The sequence below is a fragment of the Nyctereutes procyonoides genome, unplaced genomic scaffold, assembly GCF_905146905.1.
Source record: "Nyctereutes procyonoides isolate TBG_1078 unplaced genomic scaffold, NYPRO_anot_genome, whole genome shotgun sequence".
Taxonomy (NCBI): Eukaryota; Metazoa; Chordata; class Mammalia; order Carnivora; family Canidae; genus Nyctereutes; species Nyctereutes procyonoides.
In genome coordinates this window covers 22,410,168-22,426,495 of record NW_026575121.1, presented here as the reverse complement: position 1 = coordinate 22,426,495, position 16,328 = coordinate 22,410,168, and positions in this window count along the sequence as shown.

The following is a 16,328-nucleotide window of genomic DNA, read 5'->3' as shown; positions in this document are numbered from 1 at the left end:
AAGTGAAACCAAAGTAATAGACTGAACAGCAAAGATATTCATGCCTAGTGGAAATGTTCAGCTGCAGAAGGTCTCCAAAGAAGTTCCAGAACATGAGGACATTGGGATGGATTTCACCAGGCAGAGAAAAGTCAATGTGGTAACAAAGTAGATATATGAGGTCACAGATAATAGGGAATTTTAAGCAGCAATATATCTTCAATTCTAATTGGCTTTGTACCATCCGCAGTCATTTGTTTATGTTCCATACCTTGTGTTTTTCCCTTTTTACCAAGCTTATAATAAATAATAAGGACTAATAGCCTCTAAAAAGTTGTCTCTAGAAGAGAAGATTTGCCTTTGGAAAGTGGATTTAAAATGTATATACTTTTCTTTATTTAGATCTTGCACCTTTTTCACTAAATGTCATCTTGAGACTTACATAAATTTTATCAAGATAAGTTTATTTTGTCATTTCTAGTTGGTTATTGCTAGTGCAGCTAAGAATATATAAGGCTTTTTTCATGGAAAGTAAACGACACTACTTTTATTCTCCTTTATTTTTACACTAAAAAGATGGCATTTTCTTTCTACCTCTTAACAGGCTGCAAACATTCTTTTTTTCTGTCTTCAAGAAAAGGAAAGCTATACTTTCTTCACTCATTAATGATTTAAGACCATTGTGTTAAGGATCTATTGAAGTCTATGAAAAACAAAACACTAATACGTTTTAGCAGAAAAAAATAGAAAACAGGTATTTAGTGAGTGAGGCAGTGAAATGAAAATGAGAGAGGAAATCTGAGTACAGGGGAGAAGAAAAAGAAATGAATTACATTAATGGCAGTATTTCCTGACTGGGAGCTTTTGCTATTTATACAGAAGTTGCACAAAAAGGAGAGGGTAAGCTGCCAGGTGAGTAAATCTAGGACTCTTTCTGAGAAAATGGTTCATGTGACCATTAACCATAGGAGCCCTAGGAGACATCATTCACTAATAATGCACCAAATCTCACTATACCTGAGATTTTCCCACCACCTGCTCACAGAACCTCTGCCAGGTGACTCTCCATCAATGTCTGAAGAAGACCCCCCTCCAACTCCATCCATCAACTTGCTTATTTTCTATCCTTCAGAAGTGAAACTTGACTGTGCCTAGCTTAGATTCTGCTCTGTCTTCTTTTTATAACCAGATGTGTACTCTATCCTTCTAATACCCGAAAGAGTCAATAACTTCAGGAGGAGATAAAACCCTGTGGACCTTGGGATGGTCTGAGGAAGAACAAATACTGGCTTTTGGAAATAAAATGAACACAGCAGGTTAAAGGATACTTCATTATATTAGCACTTAAAAACAATAAACAAACAGCAATTGAAGAGCCTCCAGCCTTTTTAACAACCTATTATTAGTTATAAACATTATCTAGGACTCTCTGGATTAATAAAATTACATCTGCCTCCCAGGAACACACCCTGAAATACCCAGCATTCGTTGCCAATTTAATTGCCAGGTGGAGCACAACTGAAAGTTCTTGAAGATCTAGCTATCTATGAACCAAAGACTTTTAAATCTTTGACTTCTTCGGCTAAAAGGAGTCAAGGGTAGGATTCGCTGCTGCCTTAGAGGAAAGGAAAGAGTTACAAGGCTTATTTTCCATATTGGTTCAATACCAATGAGAGGGATACCCAACGCTGTGCCTACCCTTTGCAGCTGTGTGTCTTAAGAAAATACTTTTTTCCTCTGATGATCATAACAATTAAAACAAGGGCAAAAAAATTACTCAACAGTGTTTAAGTTTGATTTGTGATTGTGTTTTTTTTACCTTTCGGTAACGGAAATGAGAGAAAGGGCACTGTCTTCCCTCTTTGAGACAGGTTCACAGAAATATCCCATGTGATTATATAAATAAAGCTTGTAGTATTCAAAAAAAAGTTCATTTGGTTTTCTGAACTTGGTCGTCAAATCAGATTCCACAGAATAACAGTGTTAACATCAACTGTAGGACTGCACATTCTCAGTTTTGAAGTTAAGTGAAACCCAACTGATCTGCTTTGAATGAATACTAGCCAGTCACTGTGGCAAGGTTAAGTCTAGTTTATGTGTTGCATTCCTAGAGCCTGGGATGAAGTCAAATTTATCAAAACTACAGACACCGAGAATGCGAAAGGATGTAGATTCCCATAGAGACATCCTTTACTTTGAATAATCAAAAAAAAGTTCTCAACAAATGGTAAACAAACCATTCTCTAGGAAATAAAGATATAATGTTATTAAAATGCCAAATGAGGGGGTGGAAGCCCAGGTACCTCAGCGGTTTAGCACTGCCTTCAGCCCAGGGCGTGGTCCTGGGGTCCTGGGATCGAGTCCTGCATCTGGCTTCCTGCATGGAGCCTGCTTCTCCCTCTGCCTGTGTCTCTGCCTCTCTCTCTCTGTGTGTCTCTCGTGAATAAATAAAATATTCAATAAAATAAAATTTAAAACAAATAAATAAAATAAAATGCCAAATGGAAATACAAAGAATTAATGATATATTAATTAGAATGGCATTTTAAAAATTTGTTTCCAAAGTTCATATAGAAATTAAATGTAGACAAGAAAATCTCTAAAAAGTGGAATAGTTTGCCATAGTTGACATTGAAAGTCATTATAAGTCACCATAATAAAAAAAAGTAGTATAATATCAGCAGAAATATAGGCAAATAGGCTAGATTATACAGGTTAATTAAGTGGGCCAGCAGATGACTCATTTGCAAGAAAATAACTACTTTACACAATATTCCAAAATAAAATCTATATAATATCTTAAAATAATAACAATGATAATTAATAATACAATTATAGCTAATAATTATTTTTACCTTTTCCAAGCAGTGTTATAAAGCATTGTTGCAATCTAGCCAATTAATGTTCCAACCATCTTTATTTTACAGATAAGGGAACTAAAGTACAGAGAATCTAAATGCTTGTTGATAACTATAGAGCTAGAATTTTGAATCTAGAGCAGATATTCTGCACTTAAATATTTTGTTATAAATCTAAAAAAATAACAAGAAAAATATGAGTATTTTAATATCTTTAGTAGGAGTAAATAATTTTCTGAATGAGGATTCAAGAAATGTTGAATTTCTTTATTTCTCTAAATCAAAATTAATCTACTTGGAATCTCTATTCAGAGTGGTAGGAAATTCGGTCAGTGATTGGAGAGAAGACTTTTCCCAAAATCTTAAAAATGACAAACTCTATATTATTTTCTATTACTATATAACAAGTTACCACAAATTTAGCAGTTTAAAAGAACACAAATTTCTTATCTCAGTTTCAATGGATGAAAAGTCCAGGCATAGCCAAACCAGGTCCTTTGTTCAGGATCTCACCGGGCTGAAATCATGATGATGGCTGGGCTGCATTATATGGAACTTGGGGTACTCATACAAGTTCATCAGATTGTTCGCAGAATTGAGTTAGTTTCAGCTATAGAATCAAGGTTCCTATTATCTGGCTGTCTGTCAACTAGGATCACCTCAGCCTCCCAAAGTCTCCCCTAAGGTCCCAACCATGTGGCTCTCTGACAACATCAACATTGACCTTACTTCTTCAATGCCAGCAGGAAAATCTCTCATAGTTAAATAAGATTATATTTTATCTAGTAGAATGTTATCACATAACATTTTCCCCCAAGATAGTCCACAACAAAAACCAAATGAGGTTAATTTCTGGGCACTGGGCAATTTCATCATTTGGTACTATAACTCAAAACTCATTTACAACATAGAAAGTAAGAAAATGTAAACATTTAGATCCCAACTTGAGGAAGCAGAGGGATAATACCTCTTATTCTCTCTAGTTTTTGATAGAAATGCAAATAATCATAAAAAATTAAACTCTAGATTACCTTTTCAGATAATTAGTACATATAAATAAAACAGATCAAAGAACTGACTAAAGTGAAAATATTAATTTGGTAAAAGACACCGTAAATAGTATTAAAATATACAGGACAGAGCACTGGGAAAAATATTGCTAATGTATATGACAGAGAAATACAAAGAACAATTTTAAATTAATGTAAACAGCTCCTATGAATTAATAAGTAAAATAACTCAGTTGAAAAATAGTAAATGTTATGAACAAATTACTTACAGAATAGAAAATACAAAAGGACAGTAAACATATGGTAAGATGTCTAGCATTACCAGAAGTCAGGAAAATGCAAATTAAACCAGTAATGAAATATCATTTGTCACAATCACACTGAAAGGTATAGAAGAATAAATATCCTTACCCATTGTTGGTGATACTGTAAATTATAGAAATTAGAAAGTAATATGACAGTATTTATTAAAGTTTAAAATGTATCTACTTTTGAATCTAGCATTTTTCTTCTGTGAAATTTTTCTGCAGATATGAAATCATCAATAATTAAGAGATATAGAAATGACTGCAATTAGTATAAAATTCTAGTAACAGCGTTGATACCCAAGTACAGATCTTCCTCAACTTAATATTTGGGTTATGTTCTGACAAACTCATCGTAAGTTGAAGTATAATAATTTGAAAATGCATTTAATACATCCAATCTACTGAACATCATAACTTGGCTTAGCCAACATTAAACATGCTAAGACCACTTACATTGGCCTGCAGTTGGGCAAAATCATAGAATACAATATGAATATCTCATTTAATATATCAAATGCTGTACTAAAAGTGAAAAACAGCTGGTTGAATGGGTGCAGAATGATACTAAGTATATCGGTTGTTTACCCTGCTGATCACATGGCTGACTGGCAGCTGTGGCTTACTGCCACTGCTCAGCATCATAAGACTACTTTATTACATATTGCTAGCCTAGGAAAAGATCAAAACTCAAAATCTGAAGTACAGTTTCTACTAAATGCCTATCACTTTCACACAATAACAAAGTCAAAAAATCATAAGTCGAACCATTGTTGGACAGGAACCGTCTATATAGAAAAATGGTTGCATATGCTCTGAATTCATTTTATAGAAAACTGTAAACTCTTAAAAGATGACAAATTAAATGTTTGTCTAATATATCAGTATGGAAAGATGTCTGTGACTTTTTTGTGGAAACGATTAAGTTAAAATGTTTTGAATATAATCTCATGCTTTTGGAAATGAAATCAAACAAAAGAAAAATGTTAATATGTATATATTTGAACGAAGGGTATCATTTTAGAAAGATATAGTATATACTAAAAACATAACTTTTTGTTCTAATTCTCTATATCCAATCAATATAAGTTCTTTTAATTTTTTGCAGGAATATATTGCTACCATCTAGATGTCATTTATCAGTAGGTGGATATGACCTTGATGGAGGGAAATGTTTTGCACTATATCTCTCCTAATCTTTAACATGCTTGGTCCTGGGACTCTAATTCCCTTCATATTTTGCTTTACCCCTCTGCACAAAACAGCTTTCCAACCACAATGCTATTGTCTCTAAGTCACCTAAGACAATTTCTACATTTCCAACTTTGTTACCTTTGTTTATTGCTTTTTATTAAGTAAGTATTAACTATTTCATAGGATATTAGTTTTTGAAAAAGATATACTAAATATATTGGAGAAGACAGATGAGACGACTCTGCTGAATAATTATTTTATGCCACAAAACCTGCTAATTGCTTCAATGTCCACAAACTTGAAACATATTCATAAAAATTCTTATCCACAGAGCAGCGAGCAGACACATATAAGGGAAAGGCTAGTATAAATAGGGACAAAAACCAGAGTAAATGAATCTGATTCAAAATAGAGTTAAGAGGGAGATCCAGAAGCAACATGAAGAGACCAAAATCTCTGTTTATCCTTCCATATGTTAAATTGTTCCTTTTCCCTTTAGCAGACTGTTTCTATTCTGCTTTCTTAAGTAGGCCTGAAGTAAGATGTGATTGTGATGCCATTATGATTCTGAAGGCAGTGTATAGATAGGATAAAGCCTTACAAAAACATGTAAGTAAAGTTACGTATTTCAGTCTTTTTCATAGTCAGCTAAAAAAAATAGCAAGTTTATTTTTTCCTTGACACATTTTATTCCCATTCAGAACATTCATATTAGTGTTCTTTAGCTTCCAATACCATATTATCATGAATGCAAATTTGAAAGATCATTTTTTTCATTTGTTCTTTTACACAGCCTTAGTCTATTTGGACAGCCATATCAAAATACCATAGACTGGTTGGCTTACACAACTGAAATTTAGTTTATCACAGTTGTGGAGGCTGCGGAGTCTAAGCACTAGGTTCAACAGATTCGGTTTCTAGTGAAGCCTCTCTTCTAGCTGTAGACAGTCAACTTACTGTTTCCTCACATGGCCTTTCGTCAGTATCTGAATGTGGAGAAAACGAGATCTCTTTCTCTCTCTTCCTCTTCTTTTTTTTTTTTTAAGATTTTATCTATTTGAGAGAGAGAGAAAATGGTGGGGAGAAGAGGGGCAGAAGGAGAGGGAGAAGCAGACTCCCCCTGAGCAAGGAGCCCTACAGAGGGCTCTCGATCCCAGAACCCTGGGATCATGACCTGAGCCAAAGGCAGATGCTTAACTGATTGAGCCACCCAGACGCCCCTCTTCCTCTTCTTATAAGCCACCAATCCTATCGAATTAGTACCCCCACCCTTTTGACTTTATTTAATTTCAGTCACTTCCTAAAAGCCTGACCTCCAAATATTGTGGATTAGTACTTCAGCCTATGAATTTGGGAACCTAATTCAGTCCACAGAATATACCAATATTTATTATTTGATTTATTTATTTCAAGGCAATTTCTAAATATCTATTACAAACAAGGAGAGCAGAGGATGCAGTGGTATGCACAGTTATACTATACACAGTATACATTAGTATACACAATTATACTATAATGCAGGCACTATGTGTCAGTCTATTTATTCAGTCATGAATTTATTCTTTCAGTAAACATTTTAGAAGCCTTTTCTAGGCACTATGAAACATCAAAGCCCAGAATATTAAGGAGATAACTCTGATTCCTGAAATTTGGGGAAAATTTGAGATATTTCTGTTGTCATATCAAATAACTAGTCACTAATATTTTTGATCATCTGCTTTATACCCAACATTCTCAAATCTATTTTGGAAAATAAAAAGGACAGCATATAATATAGATCTTTGCCGTTAAAAGCATGATATGCTCATAAATCACTAATATTATTGGAAATAATTACTATCTCAGTTGTCTATGGGCCACCACAGTGCTGTATAATAAATGATCACAAGACTTCCAAGGCAGTAAATCAATTATTTTTACTCATGAATCTTTATGTTGGCAGCTGGGCAGCTCTCCTGACTGAGTTGGGCACAGTAGAGGCCACCCATGTGGTCAGCTAACTATTCAGTTCTACTGATCTTAGGTGGAGTCACATGTCTGGACTTTCAGCTAGAAAAATTGAACTGACTTGATTCTACTTGATGCATCTCCTGGGGAAAGACAACGAGGCGTGGTCTCAAGATGAAAGCAGAAGAGCAAGAGAAAGAATGGAAACATGCAAGACCTCTGAATGGTGAGTCACAGAACGGCACAGCATCATTTCCTAATAGTCTATTATGTAAAACAAGTTACAAGGCCTGTCTACATTCCAGGGGTAAAAGAAGGCATCAGCTGAAATAAAGAACTGAAAAATCACATTGCCAAGAGTGTAGATCTTAGAGTAGGTTGGAGAGTGGCTCAAGAATTGGGGCCATTCTCACAATTGATCTACCATACTGGCATATATAAAAATTGGAGGAAAAACTAAACTTTAATTGTTAATCACTTTAATAGATAAGAGAAACTATCAAATGAATCCACAAAGGTGCCCAAGTTAGCGTATCATAGACACGAAAATAAAGTCAAGAGAACTGTTTAGAATTTGAAGTGCCCTATTGTCAGGAATGGATGGAAGCAGTTTCAGGCTATATAGTTTCCCCCAAGTACATGCACACAGTTCCATGTGTCTTAGTATCATGTCTTAGAATCATCATGCATTCCCTAATCATTGGTTATTCTACCCAAGTATCTTATGATAAATGTAATATTTATAATTTGATGTAACCTTTCTGCTTTTCTTTCTCTTCTCAACTGAAACCACAGTTCCTTTTTTACACTGTCACCACCCTAGTCAAATCAACCATCATCTCTTGCCTGTATTTCCCTCCTGACAGTGCAATTCACTACACAGGAGCCAGGGCAATCTTAAACACACACATACACATACAATTAAAGTGTGTCTACTCCTCTTTAATATATATCACCTTTCACATGGACTACATTTTTTCTAATTAGTCAACAAACACTCCTGTGATAAAGAATCGTCAACTTTGCCACAATTATTATGTTCAGATAAATAAGCTCATTTAAATCTATATCATCACTGAAATCTACAACTTTTCTTCAAAAAGCTATTCATTGTGCAACTGTAGTTTAACTTTAAAAATAAATTTTGTTATGAACCAGAAAAATCTCTGGATTTAATTTTCGCCAGACTATGCTATGCCCTCTTTTAAGTTGTCTACCTATCAGGGCTCTCTTCTTTGACTTAGGTTATTTGTGTATTAAATTTGCTATTGAGGAATTTATTGTTTTTATTATCTGATATTATCTTTTTGTCTTCCTTGACAAATTTACATCTTAATTAGTGTGCCCATAGAGAAAATCTCTTAAGTGCCCCTTCTTTAATTTTCATGTATAGCATTTTAGTTTTTGGACCAGAATCCATATCTGTAGAAGATTATTTCCTCTCATTAGCAGCTTATCTTTTTCCTCCTTTGCTTCCTATGGTTTTATAAAATACAGAAGGTTGCTTTCCATTATATACTTGTAAAACTCTCCAGAACTACTTACATTTATGTAATTTGAAATTTCACTTCCCAACTTGAATCCTAAAACCTAGAATTTAATCTCTAGTCTATGACTTGCTGTTATCCCTTTAGTAAACATTAAACATGGTGACAGAGGCATAAGTGGGGTACAACCAATTCCACATAAAATTGCATGTTGAGTGTTTGCCTAGACATGGGTGATCTCTGTGGAAGTTCTCCCTTAGTATTTTAAAGCATCATGTTTTATCTAGCTTGAGAAAGGAAGAATTTAAAAATTGGTTCTTAAAGGTTTTCAGCATATCAAAACACTTTTTTCTAGAGTTAAATTCTTTTTATAACGAAGTCAAACTTGTATTAGTAAAAACATAATAACTTAACAGGGATTATTTTAAATGTATTTTATAATGTGATTTTATTATGAGTCACAGGTGACTCTATGAATTAACTGCCTATGATTTTAAGCCATAACATTCGAATGCACATTGGTTCTAAACAATCTTATATATACACAATTAAACCCTTGTTACAGTCAGCCTTGTTTAAATTAGCTAAGTGAATGAAAGGAAAGGAATTTGAATATTGAAATGTTAAAAAGTGAACCCCCACAAATTAGAATATCTATTGACATGTAAAGAATAGCTCTTTGACAATTTATTTGTAGTTCTCCTGTACACTTATGCCAAAACTCAGTATTTATAAAAAGAAAGGGAAGATTTAAATAGTTAACCAACCTAAAAAAAGTACTCTAATAGTTTTATAGGGCTTTTATCAGTTAAAATGAAAAAAAAAAAACTTATACAACCATTTCTATCTATATCAAAGATAAACCATGTCTTAAATATATATAGTCATTATTAAGATTTGGGTTTAAAGGTAAGCTAAACCTTCAAATGGTAATCTATTGCATCACTTGCCCTCTTTCTATAAAACTAAACTAAAACTAGAAATCAAAATAAAATAAAATCTGAGATGCCTGGATGACTCAGAGGTTGGGCGTCTGCCTTTGGCTCAGGTCCTGATCCCAGAAGGTGGGATCGAGTCCCACATCGGGCTAATAAATAAAATGTTTAAAAATAAAATAAAATAAAATCTGAAAGAGTTTTTTCCATTTTCCACAAGAGGAAATTACCTTATTAGAGATTTCTTTATTATTATTATTATTAGAGATTTCTATGCATTTATTTAATCAGCTTGAGGAACCATGAAAGGAGCTGATGGAAATGGCAGACAATGAAAGTAATACTAGCAATTCTTGTGAATTTTTTTTTTGTTCCGCTTAGTGTCAGTAAAGTATGATACTGTGTCCTGTGATCTTTATACTGTCATTAAGTTGTTATAAGCTTGCTTTCTTCTAGTTTGTCTTTACCCACAGCAAGATTGACATATATACATACATATACATATACATACATAATAATATATACATATACTCAGCAAATTTGAAATATTTTACCATAATTTTGGTAAATTTATAAATATGAGACAATATTTACTAACATTTGGCAAGTACAGAATTGTATTTTTATAGTATATTTACCAAAAAGACAGATGAAAGTTTAATTTGTTAGTTTATAAATAATGCCATTGATCCTAAACTTCTGATATTTAAAGTCAATATATGTATTTTGGCTCTTTCTCTAAAAATCTGTTACAGTGTTCTTTATATATCTTTAAATTCTTTATTAATTCTATACAATTCAGGAATTTGTTGCTTTATTGTAATTTTTACAATTATTCCTTCAGAAAACACTGAGTAATTACTGTCCATGAAACCTTTGCGCTAAGAACTGTGGTTTTATAAAAATGTGAGCTTCTAAGCTCAGAGAAATTCAATCTATAAGGGTGATATGATCACACTATTTTTAAGATTGGGATAGTGATAGATAAAGACCTAGAATATAAATGTGGATATGGATACTATAAATGTAAATGTAGATACATAAATGCAAACCTGAATAAGTATCTCAGATAGTTGCAAAAACTATACCATTGAGAGTCCAAGGAAATAAATTTATATTTACTCATAAAATAGGTGACCATTAGCAACAGATAACACTTATTTGAAGAGATAAATGAAAAGTTTAGACAAATTTCATAAAATATTTTCACACTTCATCAATTATTTTACTTTCCCAAGCAATATCTAATATTTTAACTGCAGAAATCTCTTTCTTCCTTTGCTAAGGAGACTGGCTAGAAATAAATATTATCATTAGTAAATGATGATGATTATATTGATAATAGTGGTAAAGATAACAGTAATAAAGGTTAGAATTCACTGAGCCCTTACTTTGTACTAGAGGTAGATTATTTTTAACCTACATAATCTCAGTTCACACAACAAAGTTACAAGGCTAGTTTTATGAGTAATAGCATCAGATTTTTTCAAATGAAGCTTATAGAGATTTTAAATCGTGTCAAGGTTTAAACGGTTACTTACTAGATCAGGTTGTAAAACATGATCTATAAAAATTTAGAGCCCAAGATGTTAATAGTAATTTTCTTTGCATTATAGGAATTCTAGTAAGTCTCAAATAATATAGTTTAATTTCAAAAGAAAACAGTGGACAAATTTAGCCTGAAAGCACGCACATTTTTTTTTTTCTTTTAGTCTGTCATTACTTTAGGCTACTAAGCCTAAATATGGTCTGATTACCATAAGTCATCAAATTGGAGTGAGGACACTTATACACTCATGTGAATCATCATGAATCTGCTACACATTCAGCACAGCTAATAAAATCGACCTATTACAGGTTGTCTACTTGCTTCTATTGGGAAATCGTCTTCAATTTCATGTCACTGTCAATTATATAATTTAAAAGATACAAACCAAAGGTCCCAAAGGTTAATATGTTTTCCAACATGACACAATGACATCAACTCAAATACAACCCCAGTTGCCTGACATAAATTTCAGTGTAAGTCTATAATACAATTATTGGTACATTTTTGGAACACAATAAATTGTAAAACATAATTGTAGTTTATAAATAGTCTACTTCAACAGATTTTTTAATGTAATGAGTCAGAAACGGTTTCTTTATTGGTTCAGAATTCTCAGCCTAGTCTTAATTGTAAAAATAAAACAATATCCATAACAATGAAATAAAAAAGAGAAATGACCTTTTTAAAATCTTCCTATGTACCAGGCACCCATTTAAACACTTTACATACATTATCACATGTAATTTTACCCAAGTTTATAAGACACATGTGCTATTATTATCATCTCTAGTTCATAGATGAGAATACTGATGACTAATAATCAAAAACTGAAATTTTATTTTATAAATATGAAATAAGATAAATTATTTATATCATTGCTCCCCTTCATCATGCCTTGTTATATTAGACATTTATTATATTGAAGTTTTGCATTTTCCTCATTCATAACTATTAGAAATTTTTTCCAAGTTTTTTTCTGATTAGAAATAAATTTCTTTTTTTTTATTGTACCAATCTTTTTTCTTCTTACTGTAAAAATAGGCTTAATCTTCTTACTGTAAAAACTGACTGGCTCAGTTGGTAGAGCATGTAACTCTTGAGATTAGGGTCATCAGTTCAAGACCTACATTGGGCATGGAACTTACATTAAAAAAAAAAAAAAAGCTTTACTCTTTAAAATAAGTAAAGTGAGCTTTCAGTTAAGCAAAGACAATATGTTTTTTTGTTTTGTTGTTGTTGTTTGTTTTGTCAAATTGTAGCCTTTGCCTGATTCTTCAATTACTATCTTGACAAACGTTTTACTATAACCTTAGTATACTTGTACCACAGGAAGTGCATTGTATGGTTGTAGGAAGGCCAATTTACTGAGGTCTTTGATGTCAGAAGACATCTTACAGGATTTAAAAATATTATCCTTATGAAAATTATTTTGTATATAGTTCCCAAATTATTCCAACAAAATTGTTCTAATTTTATTACATTCAACTTAAGAATAATGATATTATAAGATGCCCAAAATTCAGTATCATGTAATAAATGTCTTTGGTAACTTCATTTTCAGACATTTTAATGGATGGTAAATGATATTTTGATCTTTAGCTTCCTTAAGTGTGAGCTCTGGCAGTTCAAACCAGATTAAGCTTTCCTAAAATGGTTCTGTTACAAATAATCAGCTAAAGTGGGGTTGGAATTGCTCTTTGAACATAAAAGTATTGCCTCTTGAGCATTTTCTGCTTTGTTTTGGAAATTTTCCTTTCCTGTCTCCTAAATGCCTTGTTTGAGCCAAGATCTGAGGCATATATGCAATTGAATTTTAACAGGTTGGGAGAATATCCTTTCTAACACTATCCTTTTACATAATGACAATATAACCCAATGAGTATTTCTTGTAGTCAGAAGTCTTGGTGACAGATTGCAAGTATTAATGTAATGACAATTACTGCCTCAAGACTCTCCTAGACACATTTGAAGAGCCTTTGCTATTTTTTCTACCTCAAATTATAGCTCTTAAAATTATAGAAAAGTTCTACTTATAATTCTAAACACAAAGAGATAGAAACTTTTCTATCTATTAAGGTTTTCTTGATGTCCTCAAGGATTTATTAAAAATATTCTAGAATTTTCTAGGCTCAAAGAAAAGATTTCAATCCTGGCCGATGGCTATAATAAACTACAGAAATCTTAAACAATACAGAGTTTAAGCCTTAGTAGGCTTGAAGTAAAGTCTAAGATTATGCTTTCCAAAATGTTTCATGGAAGAGATGGGGCACCTGGGTGGCTCATTTGGTTAAGTATCTGACTCTTGATTTCACCTCAGGTCATGATCTCAAGGCTGTGAGATCGAGCCCTATGACAGGCTCCATGTACCATGGGAAGTCTTGAGATTCTCTCTCTCCTCCCACCCCCTGCTCTTGCTCTCTCTCGTATTAATTAATCTTAAAAAAAAAGTGTTTCATAGAAGAGAATTCCATGTATGACAATGACAGATTAGCCTATAACAGACTTATCCCTCTTCCAGATAAAAATTAAAATCTCTGGACAATTTTTATTATTTTTAATAGCACAACTTTATGAACACTGTGGGGAGTGACCATAAGTAGAAGGAAACTGGCAGTCTAACCTTGAAAAGGGGTAACAAATTTGGTGCAATTTGCAATTATGTCACTTTTTTCTGAAGGGTACTTTGTAGTGGGCCTGCCTAGGAGAATTAAAAAACAATCAGAAAACTAATCTTACTGACTTGAGGAGCCAGATGTTGATGTTTGTAGGTGTCAGAAGTGGCTAGAAAATGACAGGGGAAATTCTAGAAAGAAAATACAACTGAGGAGGAGATACAAAATTTGCATACGAATTCTGTCCACATTCTTATATGATTTATATATATGCTTTGAGGAGGTTCCAGTGTACTCAGCAGAAAGTAATGGCTGGAAAGTTAAAACAACAGAGCAGAGAATTTTAGCTTCTGAACAACATAGGAAGAACAGAGTTTAGAACTTGAGTTCAGCCAATTTGTCTGCATGACATTCTTCCCAGGAAGATAACAGAATACAGATCTGTCCTGGATTATCCATGATGTTAAGAGCTAACCTCCCTACTAAGATCTCTTTAAATCAGTTTATTGATAATTATATTAGATGTTAAAAAAAAGAACTAAAGTCAATCTTACACAAACTCTTTTCAAAAATAAAGAATGAAGAAATATTCCCTGGTTGCTTTATGAGACCAGCACAATCTAAATATGAAAACAAGGCAAAGACAACAGAGAAAAAGAAAATTTTAGACTTCTATTCTTGATAAACATAGACAAAAATATTAATAACAAAAGCTCTCATTACAAGAGAGCCAGAGAATTGCAGAAGATCTGCTCTCATCTCTTTATAAACATACTAAGGACAAACCTCCTGGTAGACATACTACGTGTTTTGCGTGCAGAAGAGTTCTTGCCTATGGAATTTTTTACAAGATGTACCTGGTATAGGATTGCTTCTAGTAGACACTGAGGGAAAAAATCGGCTATCTGAATTGGTTGAATATTCTAAAATAAAATAATTCAATTTTCCTAGATACTTCAAATTATCATCCAGGTTTAGAAACCACTGTGTTTTTAGAAGATTAATCCTACATGTCATGTCCAGTTGGCCAGAAGGGCAGCAGAAGGAGTTTAGTTACCCTTAGGCAGTGACAACAGAGTCTAACCATCAAATTAGAAAACAATTGTTTACATCAAAGTCTTCTTTTTTATACCAGGTGCTAACATTCTCTATACTAAGCAGAAAGTCCCCACTAACAGGAAATTTCTTTTTCTCCTTAGCTACCTCCCAACTGCTAATTCAGCCATTTTTCACTTATTGATGAATGTATAAAATGCCTGGTATTTTTATTATTTTATAATGCTTAAGTTGTCTCTAGCAAAACTGAACACAATTCCTTATGAAATATCAAATTAGATTACTGCTTGAATATTTAGTCACTATTAATTATGTCATAATATGCCTACAATTTTACTAGTGCTTTCATGACAAGTCATTTTATTGAAAACAAAGGAACATTGAAAAAAATTTTTATTCTCTCAGTTTAAGAAAAAGCAAATTGCAGCACCAGGAGTTATCATAACAATGAAGTCAACATTTTTAAGCTCTCATTATTTTCCAGTCATTATGGTAAGGGCTTGTATACATTGTCTCAGTTAATCTGCAAAAGTACAGTGTAACTACACATTTTATGATCTCTTCTCAGCAAAGCAGAAATGATGCAGTCTTCAGGTGATGCTAATATACCCTGATATCTGTTTGTGAACCATTAGTTTAGACACAATGCTTCAAATGTGCATGTGATTAATACTTCTCAGATGAAAATAGAGATCCATCTGTATTTTGAAAATACCACATGTGACTTACATAGACATCAGAAATATAGAATCATGCATTTAAATTGTATTTCAGAGAAGTAAATCTAAAAGGATTTGAACAGTTCTATATCCATCTGATAGACCCAATTACCTTGGGTTACATATTTGCAGTCATTTTCATCAATTACATAATGATGGGTCATATTTTGCTATTGAGAGGTCATACTTTGCTGTTGAGGGGTCAGAGTGTTTGTGAAAAGAAAATCTGTTCACTTGGGAGGTCACTGAGATAAATAGTGTTAATTGCCTTGGACAAATCGATCCTGTAGCACATTGGTCGCTTCACATTTGCAGTCAATGAAAGCAAAAGCAGAATTAATAGTCTGATTAAAGAAGTGCCAGCATGACTCAGATACCACATGGAAAGAATGCTCTGAGAAGAAGTCTTCTATTAAACAAGAATTTTAAAAGTAATCCACCAAAGTACCAAGCCAGGACCATTTCAGCAGGGATGAAATAGATGAAAGGAGTCAGGAAACAAAATCCTATTTGATATATGAATTACTGCTGTTCATAAGCCACTTCCAAAATCTAAAGATACTAATTGAGGATTGATGGCTCTGATTCAACTAGCAGCCTCTAATAATAACATTTCTCAATATCTAGAATCTAGTCACGTGGAAAGGCAAAAAAGGAAAAATAGCTCTCAGTTCAAC